Source organism: Humulus lupulus, chromosome 2, assembly GCF_963169125.1.
Source record: "Humulus lupulus chromosome 2, drHumLupu1.1, whole genome shotgun sequence".
Lineage (NCBI taxonomy): Eukaryota > Viridiplantae > Streptophyta > Magnoliopsida > Rosales > Cannabaceae > Humulus > Humulus lupulus.
Window position 1 is genome coordinate 289,763,961 of NC_084794.1, and position 11,295 is coordinate 289,775,255.

Consider the following 11,295-nt stretch of genomic DNA (forward strand, 5'->3'; position numbering starts at 1 on the left):
AAAATGTCTTTAAACGTTGCTCGGTTCAACAAGGATAATTTACTGGACGATTCGGATGATGAGTTTGGAGAGATTTTGCTATATTTTTCTTGCGAGGAATATAATCAATTATATCTTTCTAAGCAACCTTGTAGAAATTCAGCTCTTTCAGGCCATGAATACGTTATGGAAGTATTGCACGGGCATTGGAGTAGGTGTTATGATTTGTTCAGAATGAACAAAGATGTCTTCAAATTATTTTGTGGTGTTCTAAAAGAAATTTTTTTATTGAAGAACTCACGATATCTGTCTGTTGAAGAACAAGTGGCTATGTTCTTATTTGTGATTGGCCATAATGAACGACATCGTGTGGTTGCTGAACGATTTCAGCACTCCATCTCAACCACATCACATTATTTTAGGAAGGTTTTGAAGGCAATATGTCGTCTATCCAAAGAACTAATTACTCCACCTTCATTTGATGTAACTCCTTCACAAATTCGATTCGATCCAAGATACTATCCTTTTTTTAAGGTACAAAAATTTGAATTATTATTTTTTCCTTTCTTTCAATATTCAATAAAAAAAATCTAATAATTTATTTTGTATTTTAGAATTGTGTTGGAGCTATAGATGGGACTCATATTTCTGCGCATGTTCCAATTGATGAACAAATACCATATCGAGGTCGAAAAGTGGATACAACTCAGAACGTTATGTGTGTATGTTCATTTGATATGAAGTTCACATACGTTGTTCCTGGATGGGAATGATCAGCTAATGATGCACAGATTCTTCTAGAATGTGCCACAAACCCAAATTATGGATTTCCAATGCCGCCCTAAGGTAAGTATTTATCAAACTTATTGTGTTGATTGACATTATTTTATATTAAACATCTATAAGTAAAAACTAACATAAATTATCATTGGATCAGGAAAATATTATCTTGTTGATTCTGGCTATACAAACATGCCTGGTTTTCTTTCACCATATCGAGGAGAAAGGTATCATTTGGGCCAGTATACAGATCGCTCTTCAATTATCGACACTTTTCCTTGAGAAATGTCATTGAGCGGTGTTTCAGTGTGTTGAAGGCTCGCTTTCCAATCCTAAAACAAATGCCTTCATATGATCTAAGAATACAAAAGTACATTGCCATTGCTTGTTGCGGGATTCACAATTTTATAAGGACAAATGCAGAAGCAGATGTATATTTTGATGGAGGTGAAGGAAATTCTGAAGTACAGGCCACTACTTTACAAAGCACGGATGGAACTTTGACTGATAGTGTAGAGTTCAGTATTTCTAGAACTCATATACGTGAAATGGCTCATGTTCGTGATGAAATTGCTGATCATATATGGAGAGCTAGTTGATGATAGTGAGATTGAGTATAGACATTAGTTGATTGTTATGACTCGTTTAATACTTTACTTTAAGTTTGGACAATTATCAGTTCATACGTTTTTTATTTTACTATGTAAACTTTCTTGGATAGATATTAAGTTTTGAAATTTGAGATTACTTGAATATTATTAATATAATCTTTTTTTACTATAACTTTCTTATTTTTTATTTTAAAATAATAAATAGTGGTCACAAAAAATATTTTTATGTTTTAGTTTAGAAAATGAAAATAAAAAATAAAATTTAAAAAAAAATATTTACCAAACATGTTTTTTATTTTTTATTTTTTTAAACAAAAAATAAAAATAAAAGTTACCAAACACATATTTATTTTTATTTAAAAAAAACAGAAAACAAAAATGGTTACTAAACGCATTTTTATTTTATAAAAATAAAAAAACATAAAACAAAAATATGTTTTTATTTTTTAGTTTAAAAAATTTAAAAACAAAAATTTTACCAAACGCAACCTATATTAACAACCACAAATTAGTTTAAAACATTCAACACTATCATCAACAACAAAATGTTCTTTAAGTATTCAAGTAGTCTTAAATATTCAACATATTGAAAAGTTACTACTTTCAGCACAAAATATTCTAAAGCTACCCAACAAAAAACCTTCAAAATTAAGTATCCTTTTTCAATTTCGCTTGTCACATCTGCAAAATAAACAAAGAAATATTTTATTGTTATTATCTAGCATCACAAATTACTTCAAGAAAAATGCTATGGAAATTATTTCCAAGAGAGGACACCACATACAAAATAATGAATTCACAACTACACCAAAGAAAACAAAGAAACAAAACACTAAATTATAAGACATTGGTAACAGTAACTCACTACTACTGACCTTTATTCGTCTCTGCTCATATTTTGCTACTGTTTGAGTTTGCAAGTTGGTGTGCTACCGACTCCTTAGGCTTATCGCTCATCAGTCTACTCATAACCAATTTGCAAGATAACAGTCACAACCGTCACATTTAAGGATTAATGGGTGGCTTACGATTCAGGCGTTCACACATCATAGAGTCTGACAGAACCATCAACAAAACCAGCAGCGAATTGACTGCCATGAACATGAGAGGCAAACTACAAAGAGAACACGGAGAAGACAAATAAACAAGTGAAACAATTTCAAGTACATATTAACACAAAATATATAAAAATATAAAACTAAGAACTCCCATTTAGCAAATCCAGTAATCTTGACATACTAGCCAATCGGCGAAAAGTCAAACAACCACAAAAGACAAAAATAAAGGCATACCAAAGAAACCACAAATGTAACTCAAAATATATTGAGCAGCACATTAAAAACAGAAAGCAACCTGTTATAAATTTTAGAGCTCATTTGGACAATTGGAAATCTATCAAATTACTTTTTAGAACTAAACAAGTCAACAAATGAATAGGCAATTTTTGATGATAAACTACATACCAACAACAACCTCTGCTCTGACTAATGGACTTCCATCTGAAGCTATGCTTAATAGGCTTTTAATAATACTAATTTCTGCTCTAATTTTTTCATCATTATCACATTCTTCATCTCCTCCAACACCATCTCTACACAAGTTAGAGCCCACATCAAGAAGGGTACCCAATGCAAAAACAGCAGAAGCCCTAATCTGAAAATAGGACACAAGTATTAAGATCAATTTGTATGTAGAAATAGAAATACTCCCATCTTTATATATATATAAACAAAAGTATAATAATTGATATATGAAAGGTGAACCTCTGGTTGAGGAGCAGAGAGCAAAGGAGCATATATAGCTAGAGCGTCTCTCGTAAACCCATTATTTGAGCCTCAGGAAAATCTTCCCATAGCTTTCCCAGACAGAGACAAAGCCACTGAAGAAATAGGGGTTCATTTTGTGCGTCACTTGGGGTTGAAACTTGAAGGTACCTCAAGCAAACTTGGATCAAACCTGCTTCAATATAGGCTTCTTGACCCCGTCTATGACCATCCTTCACTAGATCGACCTGGCATGACTATCAATCCACAAACAAAATCAATTGTCAGAGCATAATTATAAACCAAAGACAACATGTCTGTAAATAACTACAAACAAAATTACGAGCCCATTTAGACCAAGGTATAGCTCAAATCACATGAATACCTTATCAAGAGCAAGAATCTTCGTCCAGATGACCACAAGAATCTATCGAAGTTCTGGTGTTGTTGTTTGCAATAGCTTCAGAACATATGGAAATACCCCTACAGACAGGGCCTGCAAAAACAAAAAATGATCAGAAAATAAGCTACAACATCACATTTTACCACCAAATAAATTAGACCCGCTATATAGAAACCAAAAAGTACCAGATCTACAGCCCAGGGTCCCATATCAAGGAATCTTCCAAGAAGAACCAGCGCTCAAAATCGGTGACACTGACTAAGTAAAACCTGAAAGAAAATCGTCTTATTAAAAAGTTGATCTACAGAAAAGTGCAAGTTATTGTAAGCATTGTCCCCCAATTAAGGAAGGGCTACAAAGACAACCCTATCTATCAACAAGGGGAAATTAATGAGACACAAGCATAGAGATAAAGTCTAAACCACATAATGCTTTAAGAAATCAACATAACTTTTTCCTCTTACAGCCACAGTGACTAATTAGGAGAGGAAGCGGTAGTAATTGACTTTTTGACAAAATTATAAACAATGAATTCAAGAAAATATTAGATTATACCCATATTCTTCTTCTTCTTTCATCTTCTTCCTTTTCATCTCCATGGCCTCGAGCCAGACCTTCTCCCTCTCCTTTTCAACTGAACATAAATATTACGATTTAATACAATTGAATAAAAATAATCCATCATTGAAAGATTCCATGAATATGTCAATGGTATTTGTATAAGTTGTCTGTATGTAGAAGCATATAAATTTAAAAGGTAACCCATATATTACCTTTCACTCTTGGGTCCTGTCACAATAGATTCTATATTTCTATTCCTCTACTTTTCATAACAACATTATTAGTGTATCATGTTATCAGCTTGTCTATTCATGTCAATATATTAATGTTTCAATGCATAAGAAATGACACTCAAAACAATTCATCACTTTAGAATCTACAGCTAGAGAAGTGCTAAAGAAAAAGAAGGTATTACTAGCAAGAGTTAACATACCAAAAAAAAAATTAAAAATACAGAATTACAAAAAAAAAAGAATAAGTGTGAGAAAAGAGCTCCTAACGCTCTGAATGTATAAAATCATATTATGGATCACAAAGATATTAAAAGAAAAAAAAAACAAACTAGAAATACCAACCTAAATTCGTCCACCACCACCTGCATCACCACCAAATCCATCCACCACCACCACCCCATGACTGCCCAACACAAAAGAACAAAGTAATAATTAGATTAATAAATAATTTTTTTATTAAATACATAAAAAAAACACAAAACAACATGATGTATACAATTCCATTTATTTTCTCTCAAGTCAGACTAGATTTTACAAAAGCATTAAGTCAAAATTTCAGTACATACTTATTATATGCCCACAACCAGAATTAGTCATATGATCTACATCAAAGTATATGTAATATTTATATATGTGTGTATAATAGCATTCCATATTAAATTTAGAATAACAATTATATTATCAAGTCCCCAGATTTAAAATTAGTGGTCATATAATAATAAAAGGCCACAAACAGAATTATAATTGTGCTTCATCTTAATCAATTGACTATTCCCCTTCACACCATGGCAAAGAACTAGCACCTTTCCTCATTTAACTACAACAATATCAAAGTTCAATAATAATTAAATTTTTTATCATCAATAACCTTAACTACCATATCAAATTCAACATGACACAAAGGCTTAAGTCTTTTACATATGTTTCGATCAGAGCACTTTGAACTTTTTTTTGTAGCAAGAGTACTTTCAATTTAATAACACTATAGTATATAGAAATATATATATATGTATATATAACACAACCCAAATATATCATTCAATGTAATATTAAAAAAAAAACTACTGCAATACCAATATAGAAATAACTAAGTTCATATTGACATATAAAATAAGTAAATAAATACTCACTAGTGAGACATTCATCTCTGTTGAGCAAGAGAAGGAAAGGTACAACGACGTCATTTTCCTTTTCGGGATGGGCAGTCGGCTCCTCAAAGTTGTAGAGATTTGTCTCTGTTCGCCTGGATTGTTGCTCTGAGAAAGAGGCGCAGCTCATGGTTGTCACACGAGGCGACGTGTTGTGGACAGTGGTATTTGGTGTAGTGTACTAAAATACTAAAATAAACAATATTTCAGCAACTTAAAAACAAAGGTAAGAGTGGAGATTATCATACTCTTAGGGCCAAAAAAAAATGTTGGAGCTTATTTGTTCAAGTCAGTATTGAGATGGCTAATTAAGATTCAAACCCCATTGGACAGTAAGTGGATTCGAGAAATAAATAATGAGCTTTAATGCAACCACACTTTGTTTGATTTAAAACATGAAAATTTAAGCAATAACATGCTAGAGAGGCTGATGTATAACTTACTAATTACAGATTCTCAAGTGTCTTACGTAGCTTAAACACTTTTATATAGTGATAATAATAAACAAACCTGAAGGGCTCGACGAGCTAACTGAGTTGAACATATCCTGCGAGCAATGCTAGAAACATCAAGAACAGAATCACCTCCTATTGCATGAACAGCAGCTGCCATGGTTGCTGCTTCCCTGCTTCCAGCATTAGGAATAGAGGATATGAGAGAAGCTTCTATCTCCTTCTATTTACGTTCTTCCTTCTCCAAGAGAGCCTTTCGTCTTTCTCTACCTCTACCCTCCTCTTTCCCTCTTATGTAACTGCAAATTGGTACATACAAGAGTATTTAGAAACTTGCACAAGACACTGCACAGTCTCATACATCGTAAAAGAATGATTTTCCTTTTATGAGCATTTAAAGGTAAGTAAAAATATATACATGTATTTACTTGCACATTAGAAAAGTTGAATACTTGAATTCAAGTGTCAAAACTCAACATATGTTCACATATATTCTGATGCATTCAGAATCAAGAAAATGACCAGAAAGAAATAAGAGAAAATTTAAAGATGTTGAAGAAAATGTGGATTGTTTATGCCAAAATTAAATTTAGACTGGCTCTTTGGCTAATTGATGTAAAAGATTCTGTGAAGGATAGGAGCTTTTTAAAAAAAAAATTATTTTTATTTTCTTATAGTCTCATTTCCTTTTCCACAATTGTTTATTTGTATTATTATCACTACTCATTAATACTATTTTCATTTTTATTAAAAACTAATGATTAAATATTAAAATAATTATACATATAGGAACCTACTAAAAAGAAGTGCCCAACTCTTTTAAAAAAAAAGAAGTGTCCAATGAAATTTTATAGACATTTTCTTTGGCTGTGTATTAAATTTGATTTAATCAAACTTATATCATTCACTTCTTATTGATTTATTTAATTGTTCATTTATTTTGGGTCGTTTAGTTACTTTCAACTCAGAACCAACTTTTTTGTTAGCTTATTGGAGTAACTTTGTGTTGTCTGCATGCATAGTTATGTTTGTTGCAAATTAAATGCCCAAAACAGATATTCATTTAGCAAATTCAAGCCTAGAAGAGAAGCATACCTTGCGGGATTTCGAGGTCATAGCCATTTCTTCTACTTGAAGTGAACGTAGAAAAGCCATTATTGAACAAACAAAGAGAGACAGCAGCAGCACTGGTATCCCAAATTCAAACACGAAACCCCTCTCATAGGCGAATAACAGTGCTCTGTAAGGCATCTCTCCTTGCAGCTAATGGGTTTGAAACTGAAAAATGATGAGAAACAACAGCCCCCAATAGCACAGAAGCTACAACTGCGCAGCTAATGCAATGCCCCAAGTACCTAGCAAGAAAGAAAATTGGAAACAGCTTACAAAAACAAAACCAAAACCAAGAGAGCATTTATTTGGAAAAATCTAACAGGTAATTACAAACCAGTAATGGACTCCAAAGCAAATGAGAAAAACTCGTGAAGTGCCAGCAACAAATAGTGCTACAACACGACTTTGAAGAAGCTGGAAACCATACAAGCATGGTCCCATGTTCCAATCTGTAAAATTAAACATATATGTAAGAATTTGTGTATGACTCTAAGAACATCCTCACTTTTTTCTAACTCTTAATATTAGTGTTATGAAAAGTAAAATAACTAGATAAAAAGTGAAAGCAATCCAACATTGGAAAAACAAAATGTATATAAACTTTTAATATTACCATTCATACCTTAGTTATATTTTATTTTTCCCTCTTTGCATTATTATTTAATCATTTAATTCTGATTTGACTCACTTTCATTATATATTATAACATTGTAAATATGTGTATGTGCTGAGACAGACTTCAAAGAAACTTTGTTTGCAAGAGTTTGCAAGAGGTATGCCTCTAACTTTTTAATAATATGCAACTGTTAGAGGAGTTTGAATATCTTAAATATTCATCCATAGTAAAGTAGGTTATGGGATTGTTACTGTGTGCTGCGGTGATAACGGAAGGTTGAGAACTTGTGTGTTTTAGTGAAGTAGGATCTGAGAAATTTGTGTGCTGCGGAGATAAGAAAGAAAACTTGTGTGTTGTTTGAATTGATATTGGCATATGGTTGGTTGCTAGTATGAGGAAAATGTTGTTCGATTTTATGTAGACTTGTCTATTATTATCCTATAATTGAATTGTGTTTGATTGGTTTGATTATAACATATACTTGTATGAATGTACTTATTGCGCGTTGGCATACACATATAACATAACTTTTTGTTGGATATTTCTTTCAAGTATTATTATGGTTAATTATATTTATGATATTTGTTTTTGCCAATAAAGTTAAAATAATGAGTATGTTTATTATGTTGGTGATTATAGGACTTATTGTGCTTTTATATTTTTAAAAGTATACAAAGTGTCATAAATGCCCATAATAAGTCATTATTTTTTCTTCATGAAATCTTTATGATGATTAAATTAGGGATATTCTATTATTAAATTGGGAATTTTGTTATACTGTAATTCACAACATCATTGGTCTCCCAACCGTCTCAAATCTTGTCGGCATTCTTACAATGTCGGTTTTTATTTAATAATTTCTAAGAGAGATTAATCAAATAATTTTAAATATTTATATTGTTGGTTCTCTCATTCATTCGTTAATATATTATGGTAAGATATATTATTTAATTATAATTTGAAGTCTTTAATTCATTGGTCCAGGGAATATCATAAGACCGACTTTTAAGGTGGATGCCTAGATTTATTAGGAAGAATATTGAGAAAAGAAACATGATTGAGTTTGCAGTGATTTGGAGGAGAATTATGTTGTCTTGTTGAGATGTGTTGTATTATATATTTTTAAGTTTATGGATTTATAATATTATAACAAGTTTTTATTGAGAATTATTTAATATCATGGGGATTTGATGTATTATGTACAATTTAATTGTATGAATAAATGTTGTATGTATATGAATTTTTATTATGATAAATATAATTTTTTTTATAAGTTATGGTAATAATAATTAATTATGTGAGTAGTTTTTTTATTTAAATTTATATCAAATTTTAATTGTTAAAAATATAATTAAAAGTTTTAAAAAATATATATCAAAAAATAATTATTTATATATATAATAATGTTACGGCGACACGTATTAACTGTTGGCATTGCTAGCAACGGTGACACGTATTAACTGTCGGCGTTGCCAGCAGTAGCGACACATATTAACTGTCGGCGTTGCCAGCAACAATGACATGTATTAACTGTCGGCATTGCCAGCAACAGCGACACGTGTTAACTGTCGGCGTTGCCAGCAACGACGACACTTATTAACTATCGGCGTAGCTACCCCTACGCCGGCATAGGCAAATACGACAGTTAGTCAACTGTCGTCATTGATCAATAGCGATAGTTAAAAGCTGTCGGGAAAGCCCAGTTTTGTAGTAGTATTTGGACAAACAAATTGAAGCAAGAATTGTAAGTGGTTTCAAGCAAGTATTTTAAAGTAATGTAGGAATGATAAAGTTCTTATAAGTCATTAATATAAGTGATCACTGGTTTGTTTGACAGAATGAGCAGAAAGAAAAAGTTAGTAATGGAGAAATCATTGCAAAGGGTCGAAATGACATATTAACACAAGCTTTAGGGACACCTGAGCACCCAGGCCGTGTTAGAGCACTTGGGTATGATATTATTTTTTATTTGTTGCATTTAACTTCATTCTACAATATTTTAGTTTTTAAATAAATTTGGTTGATTATTGTTGGTCATTTGCGAAGATTTCGTCCGTCTTTGGAAGAAAACCAAAAATAGCAACAGAAATGGCTGATGTTGTTAGTAAGAAAGATGCAGAAATTGCGAGACTTAGAGCAGAACTTAAAGCTTTAGAGGAGGAAAGAGCTAAACAAGCAGGTGGGATAGATGATATGGATGAACATGACAACGATGACGAGCAGCATGACGAAGAATATCACACACCGTACATGCAAGATGACACACCGTACATGCAGAATGACGAAGAATATCACACACCGTACATGCAAGATGACACATTGTACATGCAGAATGACGAAGAATATCACACACCGTACATGCAGGATGTGTTACTTTGTTAAGATAATATTCATAATGTGGTGGCAGAGGGTGTTATCATTGATGGGGTGGGTCCACTATAGAGTCCAAGAACTTTACTTAGCTAATTGTTTAGTAGTATTATAGTATGTTTAGTATTATCTTTGTAACTGTGGATTTTTGGTTCAGACCGGGAATTATTTGGACACTCATAGTAGTACTTGTAGATTTTCTAAGTTTAACCTATAGTTTAAGAATATTAATTTTAACCTAAGGTTTGATTAATATGACTGATATTGATGGTGATATTTATTATATTATAAGGTTTAGATAGATCCAATAAGATAGTAACACTTATCATATGTATGATTATTAAGAAATTATTATTTTGATGATAAAATAAGAGAATTATAAGACTTAGTCTTCACCAAAATCTGATAGGAGCATGACATTTATCACAATTTTATTTATTTGTGGATTAGGTTGATATTTAGATAATTAAATAGATTTTTCGTAACTTTAGGATGCTGTAACTTCCGACCTGTTTTTGACCCAGTTATATTAGGAATTTCGAAAAATAGTATTTCTTAACTGTTGTAGATAATTTAATTCACTTTCTAACGGTATAAAGAGAGTCCAAATCGGAGTTCTAAAACTCTAGATATGTTGATTTTACTGAAGGGGAGTTTAGAGTTACGAGATTTAGGGAGTTAGAAGTTAAGATTCTATTTGTTTTTATTATTTTAAAAATCAAGCTTTGAATCCTTAAATCTCTCTGAAAAATTTGAACAATTCCTAAGCCTTTAGCTGAAGGATATTCAAATATTTTCAATTAAATTTATTATTTTTATTCAAAGCCAAAAAGAAGATTTTTTATTCCTAGAACTCTAAAAATAGGACCTAGCACCAAGCATTTTTCATTCATTCATCAAGCTAAGTTCAGAGGCTGCAAGTTGCTAGGTTATTGTGAGAGTGTAAACACTTGGGTTGGGGATTATAAGCTTGATCACTATAAGCTTAGCAAACACTTTGGGAAGTAAGGTTCTTTAGTATTTCGGTTGTGGTTAGATTGGTCTTGCAAGTCTTTGAGGTAAACCCGAAACTCTTTTTCATTTGTTTCATGTTATTTTCTTTCTCAAAGCCTTCTACTCAGTCCCCTAACCTCATTCTTATTTTGGTTAGGGAATCCAAGTTCTTAAGCACATAAGTTGTGGTAAGCATATTTCTCAATGGTTTAGTCTTCCTATTCATTTTCATTTCCTCTTCTTAAGACTCACTCTTTCTCATATGGTTTAGGA